This window comes from Tamandua tetradactyla, chromosome 24 (genome assembly GCF_023851605.1).
Source record: "Tamandua tetradactyla isolate mTamTet1 chromosome 24, mTamTet1.pri, whole genome shotgun sequence".
In the NCBI taxonomy this organism is placed as follows: domain Eukaryota; kingdom Metazoa; phylum Chordata; class Mammalia; order Pilosa; family Myrmecophagidae; genus Tamandua; species Tamandua tetradactyla.
The window spans coordinates 27,947,210-27,972,852 of record NC_135350.1 but is presented as its reverse complement, the minus strand read 5'-3'; the positions used below and the strand labels follow the sequence as shown (position 1 = coordinate 27,972,852).

The window sequence follows — 25,643 nt, the reverse complement described above, 5'->3', positions numbered from 1 at the left end:
CAACCTGATAGCCCATGCTCTTGACTTTAGTTCACTGTATTATAGTTAGTCCATATGATCAGGACATGATAATATTTGGGTTTTTTGTTGTTGTTGTTCCTGACATTTCATTCAACATAGACTCCTTAAGGTTTATTCACTTAGTTGCATGCCTCACAACTTCACTGTTTTAATAGTCCATTGTATGCATACACCATAGTTCCCCCTTCCATTTCTCAATCTTTGTACCCTTAGACCACCTCCATTCATTGTGGATGGGGAACACTGCCATCATAAATACCAGTGTGCAAACATTCATTAACATCCCCACTCTCGGTTTCTCCAATTATATAACTGAGCCAAGGGGTTGCAGGATCCACCACTAGCTTCCTCTGGAACCACCAAACTACCTTCCAAGGGGCTGCACTCTCATTTCCCTACCAACAATGAATAGGTGCATCTCTTTCTCTGCATTTTCTCTAGCACTTGTTTCGCCTGCTTATTTTTAAGCAGTTTTATTCACACATCATACAATCTAACTTAAGTGTATAAACATGCCTTCAACACCATGCTCTATCCGAAGATATTTCCTTTTCTTCCAAAAAGAATCCATACCCCTTTCCCAATCACCCCACCTGTTGTCATTTAGTTTTGGCATAATGCCTTTGTTACAGTGGAAACATATTACAATGTTACTGTTGACTATAGACCGTTGCTTATATTGATTTACTTTTTCCCAAATACCATCTATTTTCACACCCTGTAATATTGACATTTATTTGTTCCCTTTCATGCAAAAACATTTTTTAATTTGTACATTTAATCACCATCATTGTACACTCTAGGCATTCCTAAACTATACTGTCTTTATCCTCTATCTTTCCTTCTGGTTTCATATGTGCCCCCAGCCCTTCTCCCTCCATCATACTCACATTCAGCTTCCTTCCATGTACTTATATTGTTGTACTACAGTCAGGTAGAATTATATTATCCATTTCTGAATTTTTACAATCAGTCCTATTGCACATCTGTATTCCTATAGCACCAGTTGCCCAATCTCCACCCTATTTCTATCTCCTGATAACTTGTGTTCTTAACTTCAATTCTCAAAGCTCACTCACTAATGTTGGTTCATCTTAGTGAGACCAGACTGTATTTGTCCTTTTGATTCTGGGTAGTTTCACTCAGCATAATGTCCTCAAGTTTCATCCAAGTTGTTACATGTTTCATGACTTTATTCTGCCTTAAACTGCATAATATTCCATATGTATATATCACAGCTTGTTTGGCCTCTCCCTGTTAATGGACATTTGAGCTATTTCCATCTCTTTGCAATTATAAATAATGCTGCTATAAACATTCGCACACAAGTGACCATTTGTTTCCTTGCCCTCAGATATTCTGAAAATGTACCTAGTAATGTGGCTGCTGGGTCATATGGAAATTCTCTACTTAGCTTCCTGAGGAACTGCCAAACTTCCTTCCAGAGCAGTTGTACCATTTTACATTCCCACCAACAGTGGGTAAGTGTTACTCTTTCTCCACATCCTCTCTAGCACTTGTCATTTTCTGTTCTTCCTATAATGGCCATATTAGTGGGTGGTAGATGATATCTCATTGTGGTTTTGATTAGCATTTCCCTAATAGCCAGTGAAATTGAGTATCTTTTTATGTGCCTTTTAGTAACTTGTATTTCTTCTTCTGAGACGTGTCTGCTCATGTCTTTTGCCTTTTTTTTAATTGGGCTGTTTGTCTTTTTGTTGTTGAGTTGAAGAATCTCTTTATATATTTTGAATACTAAACCCTTATATGATATGTGGCTTCTAAATATTTTGTCCTGTTGTATAGACTACTTTTTTACTTTCCTGAAAAGTTCTTTGATGCACAAAAGTGTTTAATTTTGAGGAGTTTCCATTTATCTATTTATTTCTTCAATGCTCATGCTTTATGTATATGGTTTAAGAAACCACCTCCTATTACAAGATTTAAAAGATAGTTTCTTCTAAAAGGTTTATGGTTTTAGCTCTAATGTTTAGGTCTTTGATTCATTTTGAGTTAACTGTGATACAGGGTGTGAGCTGTGGATCCTCTTTCATTCTTTTGCATATGGGTATCCAGTTCTCCAAGCACCATTTATTAAGAGGCTGCTGTGTCCCAGGTGAGTTTGGCTTGACCACCTTATCCATAGGTGAGAGGGTCTATTTCTGAACACTGTATTCAATTTCGTTGGTCAGTATATCTATCTTTATGCCAGTACCATGCCATTTTGACCACTGTAGCTTCATTATACGCATTAAGGTCAGGTAGTCTGAGAGCTCCTACTTAATTTTTCTTTCTCAAGATATTTTTAGCTATTCAGGGCACCCTGCCCTTCCAAATAAATTTGGTTATTGGTTTTTCTATTTCTGCAAAGTAAGTTTTGGGGATTTTAATTGATATTGCAGTGAATCTAAAAATAAATTTGGGTAGAATTGACATCTTAATTATATTTAATCCTTCAATCCATGAACACAGTAGGCCCTCCAATTTATTTAGGTCTTCCATAATTTCTTTTAGCAATTTCTTGTAGTTTTCTGTGTATAAGCCTTTTGTATCCTTAAATTTATTCCTAGATATTTGATTCTTTTGGTTGCTACTATAAAAGGAATTCTTTTCCTAACTTCCTTCTCAGATTGCTCATTACTAGTGTATAGAAACCCTACTGATTTGGGGGCATTGATCTTGTACTCTGCCACTTTGCTTTACCCATTAATAGCTCTAGTAGCTTTGCTGTGGATTTGGGGGGATTTTTGACATATAGTATCATATTATCTGCAAACAGTGAGAGTTTTATTTCTTCCTTTCCAATTGTGATGCCTTTTATTTCTTTTACTTGTCTAATTACTCTGGTTAAAACTTCCAGCACAATGTTGAATAACAATGGTGACACTGGGCATCCTCAACAAGAGACTTTTAATTCTGGAAGACTATTATTCATCTCCTTACAACTGAGCTGTAACTCTGTGACTGCTAAAAGGATTCCTATGGAATTAGAATTCCTGACACTGGCCCCAGGCAAGCTGCTGTTCCTGTCCTATAACCTTCTAGGCAGACTTTGCCAAGTATGGCCTACGATATTCTTGTGAGTCTGAATGTTTAGTTGAACCTAAGAAGCAGATGGTCAAAGTGCAAGGTTCTTTCTTGACAGCCCATCAGTCTTCAAAGCGCTGTATAAGGACAGTTAGATTTATACTGGAAGGGTCTACAGTGGGTTGAATAGTGGTTAAAATAAGATAAATACAGATTTTAATCCCCTGCATCTGTGAATGTTATCTTTTTTTGGACAAAGATTCCTTCCAATTATAATTAAATTAAAGACCTTGAGATGATGAGATTATCTTTGATTTTCCATATAGTCCTTAAATCCAATAATATATCCTTACAAAAGAGATACAGAGGAGATGTATACAGAGAAAAAGGGGAGGCAATCTGAGCATATAAGCAAAAGTTGGAATGAAGCAGCCACAAGCAAGGAATGCCTGGAGCCCCCAGAAGCTGGAAAGGACAAAGAATGGAATCTTGCTTCAAGACACTGGAGGAAACCCAGCACTGTAAACACCTTGGTTTCATATTTCTAGCCCCTAGAACTGTGAAAGAATAAATTTCTGTGGTTTTAAGCAGTCAAGTTTTTAGTATTTTGTTATGACAGCCACAATAAACTAATATAGGGCCTAAAAGAATATGTTACAAAACTTGGATACAACACAGTGCTCTTCATCAGACACCACGTTTGGAAAGACTGTAGAGGCAAAAAAAATAGCAGGGCAGTAAAGGCAGAGGCTACAGTTGGCTGAGACAGAGAAGTAAATCAGCAATCTTTATGAAGGCATAGACTGAAGAACAAGAATATCATAGTCTTAACAGGGAAGAGGTCTAAATTTAAAATTTTTCAAGTGTGCTTCACTAAAAGGATGACTGCCTATCATATCCCATATATTTCAAGGCATGATTCTACATACAGAGTTATTAAGTGTCTCATTTTGTCCCAGTAATTATTTCAGATGGTCTACTGTGACAATTCCATGGCATAGGTGAAGGGACACTGGCTCTGATTTCACCTGCTAAGAATTACAAGTGACTATGAGAAACAGCAAATGCCACCACCACCAGCTCTCACCTTACCTTCATACCTTTGCATCCTAAAGAAGCATGATGGACTGTGGGGCACTAAGTCCTGCAAAAAGAAGAAATCTAAGAGGGAGATGGTTTTGGAAGACCCACAATAAGGATCCTTAACCCACTGGATGTGGAAGACTGACATGTTTATGAAATTTAAATGATTGGGGAAAAAATTCCATATGATATTATTTTCTTTCAAAATTGCTCTAAAATATGTTCTTGGTACTGGGCTCCCTCAAGGAGGTACCTCTCAACACGAAGAAATACTTTCACAACAAATAGCCCTAAATATCACATGGAGATTTGAATTTTATTTGTAAGTCATTTGTGTTTTATAATTTATTTCAATTTGCCTGATATATCGTTGCCTATCCTTCCATTTTTAATCATTATTTATTTGTGGATATATGTGCCTCTTATAAGTAGAATTTTATATTTTCATCCTAATCCAAAGTCTTTTCCTTTCATAGGGAAGTTTAAACAATTAATACTTATGACCATAAACAGAATAAGTTCGTTCTGTTTGCCATTTCCCATCCGTGCTGCTTTGAATCTGTTGTGGACCCCAGAAAAGCCAATCCTTTAATCCTCATTTGATATTGTTAGATGGGATCTTTCTGATTGTTTCCATGGAGATGTGACCCATCCAATTGCAGGTGGTAACTTTTGATTAGATGGTTTCCATGGACAAGTATCTCCACCCATTCAAGGTAGGGTTGCTTACTGGAGCCCTTTAAGAGAGAACCATTTTGGAAAAAGCCTTGGAGACATGACAGCCCATGCAGCCAGAGACTTTTGGAGATGAAGAAGGAAAACACCCCAGGGGAATTTCATGAATCAAGAGCCCTGGAAAGAAAGCTAGCAAACTTCGTCATGTGCCCTTCCAGCTGAGAGAGTAACCCCAAACTTCATCAGCCTTTCTTGAGCAAAGGTAATCTCTTGTTGGTGCCTTAATTTGGACATTTTCATAGCCTTGATTTAATTTGGACATTTATGACTGTAGAACTGTAAACTTGCAACTTAATAAATTCCCCTTTTTAAAAACCGTTCCATTTCTGGCATATCACATTCTGGCAGCTAGAAAACTAGAACACCATCTTCAAGTAACCCAGGTTGTATCCACTGCAAATAATGGCCTTTTTCCATACCTTAACTTAAAATTCAAGGTACCAACCAATGATGGGCTTCAAATTTTCATTCTCCTTAGAAATGATAAAAACTAAATTCCCTAAATGTTAAGATCACCCTGTCAAGAACAAAGATCCATAATCCCTCAAGCATGGAGAGTGGTTACTCTCAGATTCTTCCCCAACTATATTCCGATAGATCAGACACAACATGATAAAGATAAAGGTGACTGCCTTATGTAGGGAAAGACCATTCAAAATCTGATGTTTCAACCCTCCACTGTAGATAGTAAACTATAATTTATTATTATACACTTTCTTTTAAACTCCACTGAAAAAAAGAGTCTCACTACATTTTTGATGTTTGCTGACAGTTTTTAACCCTCATCTCTCCTTCTTCCCCTTTTGCCCCAGAGCTGAGAAGCCTGATAGGAAGGCAAGAGTGCTCCCTTCTTTCGCACCAGCAAAAGCATCAAACTTATAAGCCACCACCTACATGTGGGAACACTCACCCCAGCCCCAACCCCAAACCACAGTTAAAATCTCAAACTTTCCTTTCCCTGCTCTCTTAAGCCATATCATTGCTCAGTGCAGTAAGCCTCATTATGTGATTAATATGCCTTTTCATACTTTCTTTGTGTATTGTGTAGTGTGTGTGTGTGTGTGTGTGTGTGTGTGTGTGTGTGTGATCATCAGCACCCAAACCAAATTTGGGGTGTGGTCCATCCCATATCTGACAAGTGGCTACAACATTCACTGAATTCCTTGTTCTCTTTGATCTAAAGATATTGAGCCAATACTTCAGTTTCTGTACTCAGACAGTAGTCAGTGCAATGTACAGGATGATTTAGCAAATCAGAAGCTAGAATTTAACTATATTGACTGAGGGAGAAGCCTAAGAGGAGCCCTTAGACACTTAAAAATCCTGAGGTTAGAATAATATACCTTAAAACCTGGAAGAGATTAAAGCAAAGAAAATATAGTCTATATAACAACAGGCAAAAAAAAAAAATTAAATCAGTAAAACTAAAAGAATATAAACAATAAAATAAAATGAAAAAAGTAATACCAAGAATGACATTTATGCACAATAACATAAATGGACAAATAATTGAGCTCTCCTATGAAAGACAGACTTTAGGATTAGAATAAAATATAAAATTGTATAAATCCTATTAAATGATACCAACACACATGCACAAAATATGTATAATTTTAGGTAAAGATAAAGCAGGTCCCTCCTCAAAAAGTCCACCAGTAACAGATTCATTTTAGACACAGTAGAATTCAAGGCAAAAATAATGAAACAAAAAAAAGAGAATAATTTATATTAATAAAAACCAATATATGGAATGAAGATAAAATGATCAAGAATTCTCACAGGGGAAAAGCCTCAAAATAAATAAGCCAAAAAATACTAGAAATACAATGGAATATTCCCATATAAAGGATTACTGTGGAAAATATCCACAATTCTTTTCATCTTTGACAGACAAAATTTGGAAATTTTATTATATAAAGGTACGTGTAGCATTTATAATATAAAAGATAAGGGTAGATTGCTACACCACCTCCAGCAGTACCAGCCATGATGGAGCTAAGGGGAGACCACAGGCCCCACTGCCCAGCCTCTCTTTCTTCCTGCCGCTGGCTGCCAACCTCCTCGGGACCTGTTGCAACAATCTGTTAAAACATGGTGGTTTTCCATGAAGTTCTAGGTGGGCACAGACATGCCTCACTTGAGGACATTAGAAAGGCATATCATAAATTGGCACTCAAGTGGCACCCTGATAAAAATCCTGAATATAAGAAGCAGAGAGAAAATTCAAACAAGTAGCTGAGGCCTATGAGGTGTTATCAGATGCTAAAAAATGGGACATCTATGACAAATATGGCAAAGAAGGATTAAATGGTAGCAGTGGAAGTGGTAGTCATTTTGACAGTCCATTTGAGTTTGGCTTTATATTCCGTAATCCAGATGATGTCTTCAGGGAATTTTTTGGTTGACGGGACCCATCTTCATTTGACTTCTTCAAAGACCCATTTTAGTTTTTTGAAAATCGAAGGGGCCTCTGCAGAACCTGAAATAGGGGCACAGGACCTTTTTTCTCTGCCTTCAGTGGGTTTCCATCTTTTGGAGGTGGGTTTTCTTTTTCTGATATAGGATTTACTTCATTTGGTTCACTGGGGCATGGGGGCCTTACTTCATTTTCTTCAACATCGTTTGGTAATAGTAGGATGGGCAACTTCAAATCTATATCAACTTCTACTAAACAGTTAATGGCAGAAAAATCACTACAAAGAGGATTTACTGAGAAAGGTCCAGAAGGAGTAGAAGTTGAAGAAGATGGCCAGTTAAAGTCCTTCACAATAAATGGTAAGGAGCAGCCACTACACTTGGATAACAAGTAATTCAATGCATGCATTTAACAAAATGTTAAACTATAAAAAGCACCATTTGAGGATTAACAGGAACATTTTTTTGAAGATTTCAAAGGAACTCTACTTTCAGTCTAACTGTACCTAATCTAAAGTCCTTAAAAACAGCTCATCGAAGCACTTATTTGTCACAGACCTTCGAGTTTATTGTTGGGACCACGGTAATAGGACCATTTTTTTAATTTTTAGTCTTTAAAAATTGTTATAAATTTCTGTGTGCACTTTTCTTTTGTACTAAACTTAATCCAAGGTGAGCTGTGATTCTTTAGTAGTGCTAGGACAAAACTGTACACTAACACCAGCATAGATCTTGCTCTATTTTGTTTCAAACGTAAGCCAAGAAGTTTGTCTGCTGTGAAGTTAACAGTGCCAGGATGAATCTTCTACAAAAATAATTTCCTTTTTTTTCCAGTATTTAGTAGCAAAAGATATTAATACAGTAATGGTGATACATTTCTGGTTTAATATAAATTAAGGATGTTTTCTAATTGTGCATGAATGCTGGCAACTTAGTAAGTTTTGAGAATTGTTTAAATATGCAATGTTAGACTTAAGTTTATAAAAAGTAAAGCTGGAAAACTGGGTCTTTGTCATTTGCTTAAAAAAAGAGAAAATAAATGCTAATGTTTGGTAAAAAAAAAAAAGATAAGGGTAAATTAATAAACCTTGTTCAAACATTCATTGAATATTAGCTAAATTAAGCATATATCAAGCCACAAAGAACATTTCAATAAATCCTCAAAGTAGGAACTTCATGGTTCTAATCTTCTGATCATAACACACTAAAACTAGAAATAAAAGCTTATTTTTTTTCTTTTTTTGCATGGGCAGGCACCAGGCATCGAACCCAGAGAACCTGGGTCTTTGGCATGGCTGACAAGAATTCTGCCACTGAGCCACCATCGCACCACCCAATAAAAGCTTATTTTTAACTACTAAAATAATAAATCAGACTCTTGGAAAATGAAAAACAGTTTTTACATTCTTATTGAGTAAAAAAGAACAAGGAAAAGAATTTCAATTACAGCATTTTAAAAACAACAAAAATGAGATCATCACCTATCAAATTTTATGCAATGTGACCAAACTACTCTGAGGGATTAAATCATAGCATTGTATTTTAATGTAAATAATGATGGAAGCACTCAATTTAAGAATGAAATGTAATTTCATTTGAAATGTAAACATCAATATGGAAATCAATAAAGAATAAATCTACAAAAAAGTAAAGCAAAATTGCTAAACAAATCTAACACCTGGTTCTTTCAGAAACAAAATTAATAACACAGATAATTCTGTTCCATGGTAATAAGAAAAACAACCACAACTATAATAAGAATACAGAAACACAACCAGGAATTAGAAAAGTGATATGAGAGATACGGAAAATAGTTTAAAAGTCTAAATAAATCTATGTAAAAGTATGCAAATAAAATGACCCTATCCTTGAACTAAATGGTGCTTTAGGAATACATAAATTTCTAAAATTGATTCAAAAGTAAACAAAAATTTAACAAAATAACCATTTATTATATTTAAAAAATTGAATTACATGAGTTAACTTCAAAAATAATCCAGACTGGAAAGCTTTACCACCAAGTTCTTTAAATCATCCAAAGTTGAAGTTATACAACGTATTTTATAAAAATAAGTATCTTTGATATTAGAGATAAAAACAAAGGCAATCAGGGTGGTGTGACAGTGGCTCAGTGGCAGAATTCTCACCTGCTATACCAGAGACCTGGGTTCAATTTCTGGTGCCTGCCCAAGCAAAAAAAAAATAAAAAATAAAAAAAAGATTAAAAAAATTTTATATAAAAACAAAGGCAATCAGGTCAGGATTAAGGTAATTCAGAACACAGGGGTAAGGAAGACTCACCCACTCTTTGAGACCAAAGGAAGAAAGATTTATTTTGTCCAGAACCTAAATTTTCTGTAGTACATAATCTAATTCAACCTGTCTAGATAGCTCATTTAAACAATCGAAACTCAGGGAGCTTAGAATAAAAATGAGGACCTTTAATTCTTTATAGCTTTATGCAATGCCTGGATGTATCCCAGAATGTATTAATCAGATAATCAAAAATTATTGGCAAAGTTCCTTGAGGGATGGGAGAAAAAAATATGGAACCACTGGGGAAACCCTGATACCGTGTCAAACATTAAAGACACCCAAATGAATAGGCCAACCCCTTGATTTTGAGGCTTGCTCTTGTGAAGCTTATGCATGTAGTGGAGAAGCTTAGCCTACCTATAGGCATGCCTTATAGTTACTTCTGAAGAACCTCTTTTGTTGCTCAGATAACTCTGGAAGTGAAATCATTACCCTCCCCACTATGTGGGACATGACATACAGGGGTGAAAGTATCCCTTGGTGGCATAGGAGATGACTCCCAGGGATGAGTCTGGCCCTGCCACTTGGGTATCAACAATGCCATCCTAACCATAAGGGAAAAAGAAGTATAACAAATAAGATATCTGGCTGAGAGAATTCAAATAGTCTACTCTGGAGGTTGCTCTTACACAAACTTCAGTTAAACATTACTACCTATCATAATTGCCAAATCCCAACCAAAACCATTCCAGCCAATCCTAAAGAACACCTAGGGCAATATATAAGATTCTACAAAGGCTCCATGTACTAGGGTAACTCTCCAGATACCTAAACCTCCAAATGGGTCCCTGGACCAGATAAGTCCTAAAACCTTCAGGGGTCAGCCTTTCCAGAACATCTGCTACTCCTATCTTCCTTCCTCTAATAATTGACAGCCCTTCCAAAATGAAAAACTTAGACTGGGCATAGCCCAAACACCCCTAAAGAGTGGGAGAAAGATTGAAGGTGATAGTGGAATCATGCAAAGAAGGTAGAGTTTAAAAAATGAGAATGATTGCTGAATCATTATAATGATTTAGTTTCCAGTATCTTGTAGCAGCTAGAAGTAAAAACCTAAAATTGTGGAATCGTAACCCATACCAAACTCTGAAATCTGTTCTTCAACTAATCGCTGTGCTGTGCTTTGAAATTTATTGCTTTTTTGTATATATGTTATTTTTCACAAAAAATAAAAGTCAACTGTGAGGTTAAAAAATATTTATTCCTTCTAGTCTCCAATGTTCTGGAGCAGCTAGAAGGAAAAATCTGAGAGGATGGTATGGTAATCCATGACAAACTCTGGGATCTGTCCTGTAACTAGCTTTTGAAGAGTGGTTTGAAAACTATTGCTTTTTTCTTTCTTTGCTTTGTATATATGTTATACAATAAAAAAGCTAAAGAGAAAAGAAATATATATATATATATATATAAATATGTTATTATAATCTGAAATAGTTATCACTATTATAGACCAATCTCAGAGGTACAACAATCAAAAACATTTAAAAAAGGCATTGACTACAAAACATCATTCATTCTTTCCTAAAAATTAGATGTTCTGTGCTAAAATGCAAAACATTATAATGCACTTTACATGAACCCAAAACCTCCAATTTAAGTTTTCTATCATAACTAAAACCCTGTAAAATGCCTATATATAAGCAACAAATTATCTTAAGATATTAAATGTTTAAAACAGCTTCCTGATCAGCAAACAATTCACATGCTATTAAGAAAGTTGCTTTGCATATTGTAATACCTTGCATGATGCCTCTCTTAGTCTGACAACACTGAAGACAGATCCCTTTGCTGATAACTCAGCTTATTTTCCAAAACATCTACAAGTAAAACTGTACTTATACTGGACTAAAGACTTCCTTCTGCACATCAGTTTGTTTAAAAATTTTGTATTACGTTTAGAGGCTGCACATTCTATGAAATTAGTGTTTTCATAAACAAGATGAGTTCTCTACTAGGAAAATGTTAACCAGGGAGATGTTCTGCAAAATAGATTGAATACTTGAAAAACTGATTCAACCATTTTTAAGTCTCTTATGCCTGCCATGTCTTAGGAATTAAAGAGTGGCTTAATATATTACTGTATTTTTCAATATATCTATTATGCCAGTAGGTTTAGTGAGATTTACCAAATGATGACTTCAAGAGACCATCAAAAAAAAAAAGGCATTAAACATACATTCTAGTTGAAAAATTCTTACAAAAAAAGATAGTCTTAAGTTATAAAGAATATTCATTTTAAACTAAAGATTAATCTCATGTTTAATGGGGAAAACTGAAGGTATTCCCATTAAAAACAGAACAGGATGACACCTATTATTATTTTCAATGAATGTTGTCCATAATTTCTGGCCAAGGCCATAAAATATCAAACCAAAAATAATGTGATAAAGGTAGAAGCCAAATTACCAAATCATTTTGATGACAAGATTATATATCTAGAAGAGCTAAGGAAATCATTTTAAAATCTCAAATAATTAATGAAAAGAGTTTTATAATGGGGCCAGTTACCAGATAACTTTATAAAATCAAATCTTTTTTTCTACATCAATAATAGTCAGTTAGAAGTTATAACGGTGATAGAAAATAGATTCCTTCCACAATTACCTGCCCTGTATTAGCTGTATGAACAATCCAAATAACCCAGAAACTGATATTTACCTATGTAAGAACTTAATACATGATACATTTATCTCAAACCAATAGGAGGTTAGATTGTTTAAAATAGACTTCTGTTTGGATTATCCAGAAGGAGAGACTCTCTTCCCACTAAACTTATGCTAAAGCTATAATTTTAGCAGCAATCTTAGCACTTAAGGAAAAATCCTATCTGTGACTAAAACAAGTATAGAAGAAGGGGTTCCCAGAAGTGAGAGAGAGAAAGTAGGTCCTGATAACATCACTGGAAGCCTAAAGCAGTGCCTGGGCCAGATTTATCCTAGAATTTACCAGTATATTCCCTTTCTATTTAAGACAGGTTAAATTGAGTTTACTGTCACTGGAAACATCTACTAAGAAAAGTATGGTTTATAAGGAGCATGTGAAGTAAATAAAAAAATATTTGAATAATTCCATCCAATAATGAGATTCCCCACCACCATCATTCATTTCAACACAGAGCTACTTTGCCTACATAGCAGCCTCCAATCTCTAGCCTATTTCTGTTACTTAGTTACAAGGCAATACAGAGTTTAAACAGGGATGCACACAGAAGAGGACGATTAATTACTGTTCTAGTTTGCTAGCTGCCAGAATGCAACACACCAGAGACAGATTGGCTTTTTTTTTTTTTTTTTTTTTTTAAAGAGAGAGGGAGGAAGGGAAGGAAAGACAGAGAGAAGGAAGGAAGGATGGAAGGAAGGAAGAAAGGGAAACATCTTTAAACATTTTCTTGTTTTATTATATTTTGTTTGTTTGTTTGTTTTTTTTTACATGGGCTGGGGCCGGGAATCGAACCGGGGTCCTCCGGCATGGCAGGCAAGCACTCTTGCCCGCTGAGCCACCGCGGCCCGCCCGACAGATTGGCTTTTAATAAAAGGGGATTTATTTTGTTAGTTCTTCAGAGGAAAGGCAGCTAACTTTCCACTGAGATTCTTTCTTATGTGGGAAGGCACAGGATGGTCTCTGCTGGCCTCTCCAGGCCCCTGGGTTCTGACAACTTTCCTGGGGGTGACTTCTTTCTGCATCTCCAAAGGCCTGGGCTGAGCTGCAAGTGCTGAGATGAGGTATGCTGAGCTGCTTGGGCTGTGCTACATTGTGCTCGCTCATTTAAGCACCAGCCAATTAAATCAAACGTCCTTCATTGCAGCAGGCACACCTCCTAGCTGACTGCAGATGTAAATCAGCAATAGATGAGGTTCACGTACCATTAGCTCATGTCCGCAGCAACAGAACTAGGTACGCTCACCTGGCCAAGTTGACAACTGAATCTAACTACCACAATTATGAAGTTACTTTTATTATTACACTATACATTTAATCTATTTTTATAGCTGCAACTTCATCAGTGTGAGAAAACTCATCAATATACATATCCATGTTTCATATGGATATCTTTCTCTAGTAAAATATTATATTATAGTTTGCCTTGTGAGTAAAGGAGTAAAGGTCGATATAACTTAAATTTTATTTAATGCTTTCTACTGCATTATGCTATGTCATGAACATAACTCACTTAGCAATCTGATGCATCAGAGTCTTTAGCTGTTTAGAGGTAAAGCAATATGTATCTGGATATTCTATCAAAGCCAAGTGAAATCAAAGCCCTGTGAAATTTGTTGCATAGGTCAAAAGTATTCTGTTTATATTATAATTAAATATATCACCTACTGTGCTGGTTTGAAAGGATGTATATACCCTAGAAAAGCCATGTTTTAATCCTAATCCCATTTTATAAATCTAGCCATTTCTTCTAATCCTTATTCAGTACTGTATGTTTGAAACTATAATTAGATTATCTCCCTGGAGATGTGATTTAATCAAAGTTGGTTGTGAAGCTAGATTACGTAGAGACATGTCTCCACCCATCTGAGTAGGTCTTGATTAGTTTATTGGAATCCTATAAAAAGAAGAACCATTTTGAAGAAAAGAAGAGATTCAGAGAGAGCAGAACAGAACAACATAGCCATGAGAAGCAGAGTCCACCAGCCAGCAACCTTTGGAGATGAAGAAAGAAAATGCCTCCCAGGGAGCTTCATGAAACAGGATGCCAGGAGAAGAAGCTAGCAGATGATGCTGTGTTCACCATATGCCCTTCCAGATAAGAAAGAAACACTGACCGTGTTCACCACATGCCTTTCCAGATGAGAGAGAACTCTGATTGTGTTTGCCATGTGCCCTTCCACTTGAGAGAGAAACCCTGAACTTCACTGGCCTTCTTGAACCAAGGTATCTTTCCCTGGATACCTTAGATTGGACATTTCTATAAACTTGTTTTAATTGGGACATTTTCTCAGCTTTAGAACTGTAAACTAGCAACTTATTAAATCCCCCTTTTTAAAAGCCATTCTGTTTCTGGTATATTGCATTCCAGCAGCTAACAAACTAGAACACCTACCAAGTGTTTAAATGAATTTAGTAGCTAACAATTTTACAAAATTATACATTTGTTGAAAAGTGTAATCCAAAATGACTCTCACAGAACACAAATTCAGGATGTGTTTTGAAGAGAAGTTTTCATAAAAAATCTAAAGAAAAAGCCACACTTTAATATTTATTCCATTTGGAAAGAGCTCATGTCACATTCCTTACCAACATCTAACGAGAAAATATATCTTCATTTATAAGAACACTGATAAAAGACAGTAGAAATAGCAGAAAATATATCACCCTTTCTACTAACCAACTATTAATGTTACCATTCAGGAGTCAAAAAGATGTAATATCCATAAATCACCTTCACTATGAAGTGTGTAGCGTGTACTCAAATTGCCTAATCCATTCTCTACCTGTAACTAGACAAGTGGCTGCTTTATTTATTCACAAGCTTATTATTTCTGACAATCAATATCAGTTATGGTTCTTTTTATTACTTGCATAATATGTATTCAGAAACGTGAAGCAATCCAATTCTTTTTTTAAGAGTTTACTATTTAGGGATGTCAAAAGGCTCAAGATTCAGACACTATCTCATCAATTACAACAACACATTGAAGAAATGTTTTCTTCTCTCCCCTCTCCTTTTTAGCAATGTAAACAATCAGTCTAGTTCTCTAAGAATTAATCATTTTCCTCCTAGGAAAGTACTTAATGTGAGACTAAAACAGAGTATTTGGTTGTCATATACATACACAGACGTGCATTTTTTTCAGAAAGTAATTCAGAAACTGTACTTAGACAAATGCTTGATAAAATGCTAGGCTCCATAATATAAACTCTAAGACTTACTTTTTAAAAATAATTTACTTTTGCATGAAGTAAAATTATAGTATAATTATTGATATAGCTCCTATAATACTCAATTTTAAAGATAATTTCTATCTCAAGCCATTGAAGGTTAGTTATTAAAAGAAACAAATAAATTAACCTTTCAAATAATATCATTTATTATAACCTCTCTGGAAGCCAGAGAACCTCTGCTTCTGATATAAGCACAAATTAATGTCTTATTAGTCTTCCAGCCAATAATTTCTAAAAGATACAGCTGCTTCATAAAGTACTTGGAACAAGAGAGGCAAGACTTTAAGTGGGGCCAAGATGGCAGCTTAGCAATGTGCACGTTTTAGTTTGTCCTCCGGAACAACTACTAAATAACCAGAAACAGTACAGAACAGCTCCTGGGGCCACGTCAGTGACTGGACACAGAGTGTACCACAGTCTGGACCAGCTGGACTGGCTGCAAGCCTCCCCAGAACACTGAGTTCCCCAAGCCGTGGCAGCCAGCACCCCTCCGCCCACAGACTGCTTCCCAGAGGGGAAGGAAAAGGCGCATTACCAGCAGCAGGGGCTGAGCACAACCAAATGCCAATTGTGGAATTAATTAACAAATTCTGACTACTAAAAATAGGGCAAGAGTCCAGGTGAACCTGGCCAAAGTGGAGGTTGCTCACTTTTTCGCCAAGGGTGCAGGGCTGATGGAAAAAGAAAAAAAGAAAAGAAACAGAGGTTTTTGTGGCTTTGTTTCTACAAATGCTTGACTGCCTTTGGATACAGCAGCAGGACTTGTCAGGCTGCAACTGCCCCAGGCATAGGCAGAAACAACCTTGTTTGACGGCTTGTCTGGAGCTTGTGCCTTCACCAGGGGAGTGGTGAAGCCCAACTCAGGTGGAATCCCTCTCTTAGGAATTCAGACACAAGGGCTTGGTAATTTGAAGCCATTAAAACCAGCCTACAACCTCTTCTCTGTCTCCACCATGCCCCCAGCAGGGAGAGTCTGCCAAAGTTAAAGGTACCGCATCATCTTATGCTGGTGGGACCTGCAGGCACACAAGCACCACATACTGGTCAGAATAAGAAAAACAGAGCCCAGAGACATCACAGGAAAGTTTTTCAACCTGCTGGGTCTCACCCTCAGGGAAAGCCAACACAGGTGACTCTTTCCTCATTATAGGAGGCCCAGTTTGGTTTGAGAAAATCCTGCAGGGGTCTATAATACCTATGTATACCTGCTAAGGGTGGGGGGGGGGGGGAGGCACCATATAAGCAGGGCAAGAAACAAGAAAACAAGAACTGAAAAATTCTCCTCTGTTAAACAAAACCTAAGCTAGAGGTCCAGAAGAAGCTGAACTGAATGTCAAAGAACAGATAGACAACAAAGTCATCCAGCAAGAAAACCTTAGGTAAAAGAAATGAAAGCAATCTCCAGAATAAACTAATTAAGGTAATTAAATGCCTAGACACCAGCAAAAAATAAAAAATCACACTAGGAAAATTGAAGATATGGCCCAGTCAAAGGAACAAACCAACAATTCAAATGAGATACAGGAGCTGAAACAATTAATTCAGAATATACGAACAGACATGGAAAACCTCATCAAAAACCAAATCAATGAACTGAGGAAGGATATAAAAAAGGCAAGGAATGGACAAAAAGAAGAAATTGAAAGTCTGAAAAAATAAATCACAGAACTTATGGGAATGAAAGGCACAGTAGAAGAGATGAAAAAAAAAACAATGGAAACCTATAATGGTAGATTTCGAGAGGCAGAAGATAGGATTACTGAACTGGAGGACAGAACATCTGAAATCCGACAAGAAAAAGAAAATATAGGGGAAAAAATGGAAAAATATGAGCAGGGACTCAGGGAATTGAATGACAATATGAAGCGCATGAATATACATGTTGTGGGTGTCCCAGAAGGAGAAGAGAAGGGAAAAGGAGGAGAAAAAATAATGGAGGATATTATCACTGAAATTTCCCAACTCTTATGAAAGACTTAAAATTACAGATCCAAGAAGTACAGCATACCCCAAAGAGAATAGATCCAAATAGACATACTCCAAGACACTTACTAATCAGAATGTCAGAGGCCAAAGAGAAAGAAAGAATCTTGTAAGCAGCAAGAAAAAAGCAATCCACCACATACAAAGGAAGCCCAATAAGACTATGCATAGATTTCTCAGAAGAAACCATGAAGATGGGAAGACAATGGGATGATATATTTAAATTACTAGAAGAGAAAAACTGCCAACCAAGAATTCTATATCCAGCAAAATTGTCCTTCAAAAATAAGGGAAAAATTAAAACATTTTCAGACAAAAAATCACTGAGAGAATTTGTGACCAAGAGATTGGCTCTGCAAGAAATACTAAAGGGAGCACTAGAGACAGATATGAAAAGACAGGAGAGAGAGGTGTGGAGAAGAATGTAGAAAGGAAGACTATGAGTAAAGGTAAAAAGAAGGAAAATTAGATATGACATATAAAATCCAAAAGGCAAAATGGTAGAAGAAAGTAGTACCCATACAGTAATAACACTAAATGTTAATGGATTAAACTCCCCAATCAAAAGACATAGACTGGCAAAATAGATTAAAAAACAGGACCCATCTACATGCTGTCTACAGGAAACACATCTTAGACCCAAAGATAAACATAGGTTGAAAGTGAAAGGTTGGGAAAAGATATTTCATGCAAATAACAATCAGAAAAGAGCAGGAGTAGCTATACTAATATCGAACAAATTAGACTTCAAATGTAAAAGAGTTAAAAGATAAAAAGAAGGATACTATGTATTAATAAAAGGAACAATTCAACACGAAGACACAACAATCATAAATATTTATGCACCAAACCAGAATGCTCCAAAATGCATGTGGCAAACACTGAAAACACCAAAAAGAGAAATAGGCATATCTACCATAATAGTTGGAGACTTCAATTCCCCATTCTCATTAATGGACAGAACATCTAGACAGAAGGTCAATAAAGAAACAAAGAATTTGAGTAATACAATAAATGAGCTATACTTAAGACACATTTATAAAACATTACACCCCACAACAGCAGGATACACCTTTTCCTCAAATGCTCATGGATCATTCTCAAAGATAGACCATATGTTGGGTCACAAAGCAAGTCTCAATAAATTTATAAAGATTGAAATCATACAAAACACTTTCTCAGATCACAAAGAAATGAAGTTAGACATCAATAATAGCCAGAGTTCCAGAAAATTCACAAATATGTGGAGGCTAAACAACACACTCTTAAACAACCAGTGGGTCAAGGAAGAAATTACAAGAGAAATCAGTAAATATCTCGAGACAAATGAAAATGAAAATACAACATATCAAAACTTATGGAACGCAGCAAAGGCAGTGCTAAGAGGGAAACTTATTGCCCTAAATGCTTATATCAAAAAAGAACAAAGGGTAAAAATCAAGGAATTAACTGTCCACATGGAAGAACAGGAGAAAGAAGAGCAAACTAACCCCAAAAGCAAGCAAAAGGAAAGAAATAACAAAGATTAGAGCAGAAATAAATGAAATTGAGAACATGAAAACAATTGAGAAAATCAATAAAACCAGAAGCTGGTTCTATCAGAAAATCAATAAGATTGATGGACCCTTAGCAAGACTGACAAAAAGAAGAAGAGAGAGGATGCAAATACATAAGATCAGAAATGGAAGAGGAGACATAACCACTGACCCCACAGAAATAAAGAAATTAATGACAGGATACTATGAACAACTTTATGCTAATAAATACAACAATGTAGATGAAGTGGACTACTTCCTAGAAAGGCATGAACAACCAACTTTGACTCGAGAAGAAACAGAGAACCTCAACAAACCTATCACAAGTAAAGAAATTGAATCAGTCATTAAGAAGCTCATCAAAAAGAAAAGTCCAGGACCAGATGGCTTCACATGTGAATTCTACCAAACATTCCAGAGAGAATTAATTCGAGAGAGCACCAATCCTGCTCAAACTCTTCAAAAAATTGAAGAGGATGGAAAGCTACCTAACTCATTCTACAAAGCCAACATCACCCTCATACCAAAGCCAGACAATGATATTACAAAAAAAGAAAACTACAGACGAATCTCTCTAAAGAATATAGATGCAAAAATCCTCAACCAAATTCTAGTAAATCGAATCCAGCAACACATTAAAAGAATTATACATCATGATCAAGTAGGATTCATCCCAGGTATGCAAGGATGGTTCAACATAAGAAAATCAATTAATGTAATACACCATATCAACAAATCAAAGCAGAAAAGCCACATGATCATCTCGATTGATGCAGAAAAGGCATTTGACAAAATTCAATATCCTTTCCTGTTGAAAATACTTCAAAGTATAGGAATAGAAGGGAACTTCCTTAAAATGATAAAGGGAATACTTAAAAAACCCACAGCTAATATCATCCTCAATGGGGAAAAACTGAAAACTTTCCCCCTAAGATCAGGAACAAGACAAGGATGTCCACTATCACCACTATTATTCAACATTGTCTTGGAAGTCCTAGCCAGAGCAATTAGACAAGAAAAAGAAATACAAGGCATCAAAATTGGAAAGGAAGAAGTAAAACGCTCACTGTTTGAAGATGATATAATACTGTATGTCAAAAAACCTGAAAAATCCACAGCAAAACTACTAGAGCTAATAAATGAGTACAGCAAAGTGGCAGTTTACAAGATCAACACTCAAAACTCTGTAGTGTTTCTATACTCTAGTAATGAACAATCTGAGGGGGAAATCAAGAAACAAATTCCATTTACACTTGCAACCAAAAGAATAAAATATTTAGGAATAAATTTAACTAATGAGACAAAAGACCTATACAAAGAAAACTATAAGAAATCACAGAAGACCTAAATAAATGGAAGGGCATACTGTGTTCATGAATTGGAAGATTAAATATAGTTAAGATGTCAATTCTACCTAAATTGGTTTACAGATTCAATGCAATACCAATAAAAAATCCCAACAACTTACTTTTCAGAAACAGAAAAACCAATAACCAAATTTATCTGGAAGGGCAGGGTGCCACGAATAGCTAAAAGTATCCTGAGAAAAAAGAAATGAAGTTGGAGGTCTCACACTACCGACTTTAAGGCATATTATGAAGCTACAGTGGTCAAAACAGCATGGTACTGGCAAAAAGATAGTAATATTGACCAATAGAATCGAATAGAGTGTTCAGATATAGACCCTCTCATCTATGGACAACTGAGCTTTGATAAGGCAGTCAAGCCAACTCACCTGGGACAGAACAGTCTCTTCAATAAATCGTGCCTAGAGAACTGGATATCCATATGCAAAAGAATGAAAGAGGACCCATATCTCACACGCTATACAAAAGTTAACTCAAAATGGATCAAAGACCTAAACATTAGGTCTAAGACCATAAAACTGTTAGAAGAAAATGTAGGGAAATATATTATAAATCTTATACTTGGAGATGGTTTTATAGACCTTACACCCAAAGCAAGAGCACTGATGAAAGAAAGAAAGAAATGGGAACTCCTCAAAATTAAACACTTTTGCACATCAAAGAACTTCATTAACAAAGTAAAAAGACAGCCTACACAATAAGAGACAATATTTGGAAATGACATATCAGATAAAGGTCTAGTATCCAGAATTTATAAAGAGATTGTTCAACTCAACAACAAAAAGACAGCCAATCCAATTACAAAATAGGAAAAAGACTTGAACAGACACCTCTCAGAAGAGGAAATACAAATGGCCAAAAGGTACATGAAGAGATGCTCAACTTCCCTGGCCATTAGAGAAATGCAAATCAAAACCACAATGAGCTATCATCTCACACCCACCAGAATGGCCATTATCAACAAAACAGAAAATGACAGGTGCTGGAGAAGATGTGGAGAAAGAGGCACACTTATCCACTGTTGGTGGGAATGTCAAATGGTGCAACCTCTGTGGAAGACAGTTTGGCAGTTCCTCAAAAAGTTGAATATAGAATTGCCACATGACCTGGCAATACCATTGCTAGGTATCTACTCAAAGGACATAAGGGCAAGGACACAAATGGACATATGCACACCAATGTTTATAGCAGCATTATTTACAATTTCCAAGAGATGGAAACAGCCAAAATGTCCATCAACAGATGAGTGGCTAAACAAACTGTGGTATATACATACAATGGAATATTATGCAGCTGTAAGACAGAAAAAAGCTATAAAGTATGTAACAAGGATGGACCTTGAGGACATTATGCAGCGTGAGATTAGCCAAAAACAAAAGGACAAATACTGTATGGTCTCACTGATATGAACTGACATTAGTGTATAAACTTGGAACATTTCATTGGTAACAGAGACTATCAGGAGATAGAAATAGGGTAAGATATTGGGTAATTGGAACTGAAGGGATACAGATTGTGGAACAGGACTGAATATAAAAACTCAGAAATGGACAGCACAATACTACCTAACTGTAATACAATTATGTTAAAACACTGAATGGAGCTGAAGGTGAGAATGATAGAGGGAGGAGGGCTGGGGGCATAAAGGAAATCAGAAAGAAAGATGATAAAGATTGAGATGGTATAATCTAGGGACTCCTAAAGTGTATAATAATAGTGACTAAATGTACAAATTTTTAAAAAGTTTTTGCATGAGGAAGAACAAAGGAATGTCATTACTGAAGGGTGCTGAAAATAGATGGTAATTAATATTTTTAAATTTCACCTTATGTGTGAGACTAAAGCAAAAAATGTTCATTTGGTACAAAATTTATATTTTGACTAGTGCATTTCCTAATATAACTTATGTAGACAGCTTGATTGAACACCATAAGTACTTGGAACCTGAGGTAGGGCATGAGTTTTGTTGGTTAGTCCAGAGGGATGCCCCAATGAATCCCAGAGTGATTCGATCTGTGAATGGAAAAGTGTTTGCAAAGTCCCCTTTGGGGAATGGTGAGAATGGGGAGAAATTCAACTTCCCCAAGTTGAATTCTTGATATTCTCATAAGCAGTGTGGACAACCAAAGCTATAGGCTGAGTCCCCAGTCTTGCAGTTTGTTCATATGAAACTTAACCCCACAAAGGATAGGTCAAACCTACTTAAAGTTTAGGCCTAAGAGTCACCCCCAAGAGAGCCTCTTTTATTGCTCAGATGTGACCTCTCTCTCCAGCCAACACAACAAAGCAAACTCACCACCCTCCTCTTGTCTATGTGGGACATGACTCCCAGGGGTGTGCATCTTCCTGGCAACGTGGGACAGAAATCCTAGAATGAGCTGAGACTCAGCACCAAGGGATTGAGAAAACCTTCTCGACCAAAAGGGGGAAGAGTGAAATGAGATGAGTGTCAATTACTGAGAGATTCCAAACAGAGTCTAGAGGTTATTCTGAAGGTTATTCTTACGCATTAAGTAGATTTCACCTTGTTCTTCAAGATGTAATGGAGAGGCTGGAGGGATCTGCCTGAAACTGTAGAGTGGTGTTCCAGTAGCCATGTTTCTTGATGATGATTGTATAATGATATAGCTTTCACAATGTGACTGTGTGATTGTGAAAACCTTGTGTCTGATGCTCCTTTTATCTACCTTGTCAACAGATGAGAAGAATATATGGAATAAAAATAAATAATAGGGAGTACAAATGTTTAAATAAATTTAGTTTGAAATGCTAGTGATCAATGAAAGGGAGGGGTAAGGGGTATGGTATGTATAATCTTTTTTTTCTGTTTTCATTTTATTTCTTTTTCTGTTGTCTTTTTATTTCTTTTTCTGAATTGATGCAAATGTAAGAAATTATCTTGATTATGAATATGCAACTATGTGATGATATTGTGAATTACTGATTATATATGTAGAACGGAATGATCATATGTTAATGTTTTTGTTCATTTGTTGCTAAATTGTTTTTGAGTTAATAAATAAAAAAAAGAATAGGAAAAAAACAAAAACAAAAGAAAGAATGGCAATATCAATACGTGAAACATGTTTGACATCTTATTTTTTATCTCAAAAGTACTAGCATCCAGATAATCTATTATTTGTACAATGTTATTTAGGTATAAACTTAAAAGAGATGTGGGATAGGACTAATGCAATTTAGAAAAGTTTTCAACAATAAGCATGAAAGAAAATGGGTTTCTTGATAAACTTGACATTGAAAATATATTTCAAGCAGACTACGTAAATAATATTAACTTCTAAAATAGAGTAAAGGAGAATAACATCAGCATCACTGGTCAATCCCATTTAAATTATACATATTCTCTCTCCCTAGATATATATTCCCCTCAACAACTTTAATTTGTATTTTGCATGGGATCTCAATGTATTCTGATGCTTTCTTTTCTCCTACCCTCCATTGAAAACCATTGACCCAAAAGGTAACCCAGCTACTGAAATTACTTTGCCTGTTAAAGTTCTTTAAAGCTACAAATTATCATTGATTTTCCTATATTAAATAATTTCTTAATTCATATCACTATGTTTTCTTTTTGAAATTTTATATATTCACATATATACAGAAAAGTATACAAATCATAAATGTATGGCTCAATGAATTTTCACAAAGTGAAAACACCCATATAACTACCAAGTATCATCAGCTCTAGAAAATATTATCAGCTCTAGAAAATCATAATCATGCCCAGTCATAGTCATGTCCTACCACTTTGCCATGCCTCCATAAAAGTAATCACTATTATGACTTCATTTGTAAAAATTCTTCCTTTCTATTTCTACTTTGCTGCTAAGGAAGTTTTTTATTGTTATGAAAGGTAAAGATTTTATCAATACTTTTTGTTCATCTATTGAGATAATCACATGGTTTTCACCTTTACCTATTAATTTAGTAAGTTACAGTAATTTGTGAATATTGAACAGACATTGAGTTTACTCAGATAAACTCAACTTGTTGGTGACATAATATCCATTTTATATATATCATTGAATTCAATTTGCTAATATGTTGTTCCAGGGTTTTGTATCAATATTAATCAGAGGGTATTTTTTAACATATTATCTGGTATTTACCCGCTGTATCTTTTCCCATTTATCTGGTTTTGTTTTCTTTTTAATTTAATGTATCTTTTCATTATTGCATTTAGTTCATTTATACTTGGTGTAATTACTGATTTAATGTAGTAACTGATTATTTTATTTTCTGTCTACCCTCTTCTTTGTTCTTTCTGGCCTTCTTTTGGATGTAATAATTTTCCCTCAATTGGCTTGTTATATATTATTTAACTATTCTTTTAGTAACTACATTAGAGATTGCAGCATGTGTATCATACTATAAATTATTATTTTTACCTCTTATCAATCTAAGTCCCTTAGAAATTTAATTCCATTTGCCTCCTGTTGCCTTTTGTTCTATTTTTGAAACACATTTTAATTCTACATATATTTGAAATTCCAAAATACATTGATTGATAGTATTGCTTATATAGTCAATATGTATGGAGATTTTACTCTTTCCTTTCTTCCTCATTCCTCCTTGCATTTCTCATTGCTCCCATCAGTGATTGTTTTCCTTCTGCCTGAGAATTCCTTTTGACATTTCCTTTAATGTATGAATTTATAACAAACTCTCTCAACCTTTATCTGAAAATGTCTTTATTTCCCCTTCATTTTTGAATGATGCCTTCTCTGGAATAAATTGCTAAGTTGGCAGTCATTTTGTTTCACTACTTTAAAAATATTCCATGATCTTCTGGCTTGTCATCATTTCTCCTGAATAACGATCTGTCAGGTTATTTTTGCTCCCTGAAGAATAACTGTCTTTTTCTCTAGCCACATAAAGAATTCCTCTTTCTATCTGGGTTTACAGCAATTTTAATATCCTGCACCTTTTGTGGTTTATTTTGTGTTTATCCTGCTTGGATTTTGTAGAGATTCTTAAATCTGTAGGCCAATGACTTTCATTACTCTTGGAAAATTCTGTCAGTGTCTCTTCACATACTGTTTTTACCCCATTCTCTCCTTTGCTTCTGTGAATGCAATCCCAGAAGCAGATGTCTTTCATAGGTCTTTTACACTTTTTCTGTACCTTCTATTCTTTCACGCACTGTGTTTCAGTCTGAATATTTTCCACTGAAATGGCCCCCATATTCACTAATACTCTCTTCTGTTGTAGGATTAGTAAAGTAACATAGAGGTGTTCCAGTTCT

The 25,643-nt window shown here is 35.6% G+C and overlaps 1 protein-coding gene and 1 pseudogene across 9 annotated transcripts in view; one reads left to right on the top strand and one right to left on the bottom strand.

Annotated features, from left to right (window-relative positions):
• The window catches only part of STPG2 (sperm tail PG-rich repeat containing 2), an 846,203-nt gene that overhangs the window by 672,927 nt on the left and 147,633 nt on the right, over nt 1–25,643 (bottom strand). The gene's annotated exons all lie outside the window — the stretch shown is intronic.
• LOC143668479 (dnaJ homolog subfamily B member 6 pseudogene) lies at nt 6,958–7,676 on the top strand (annotated as a pseudogene).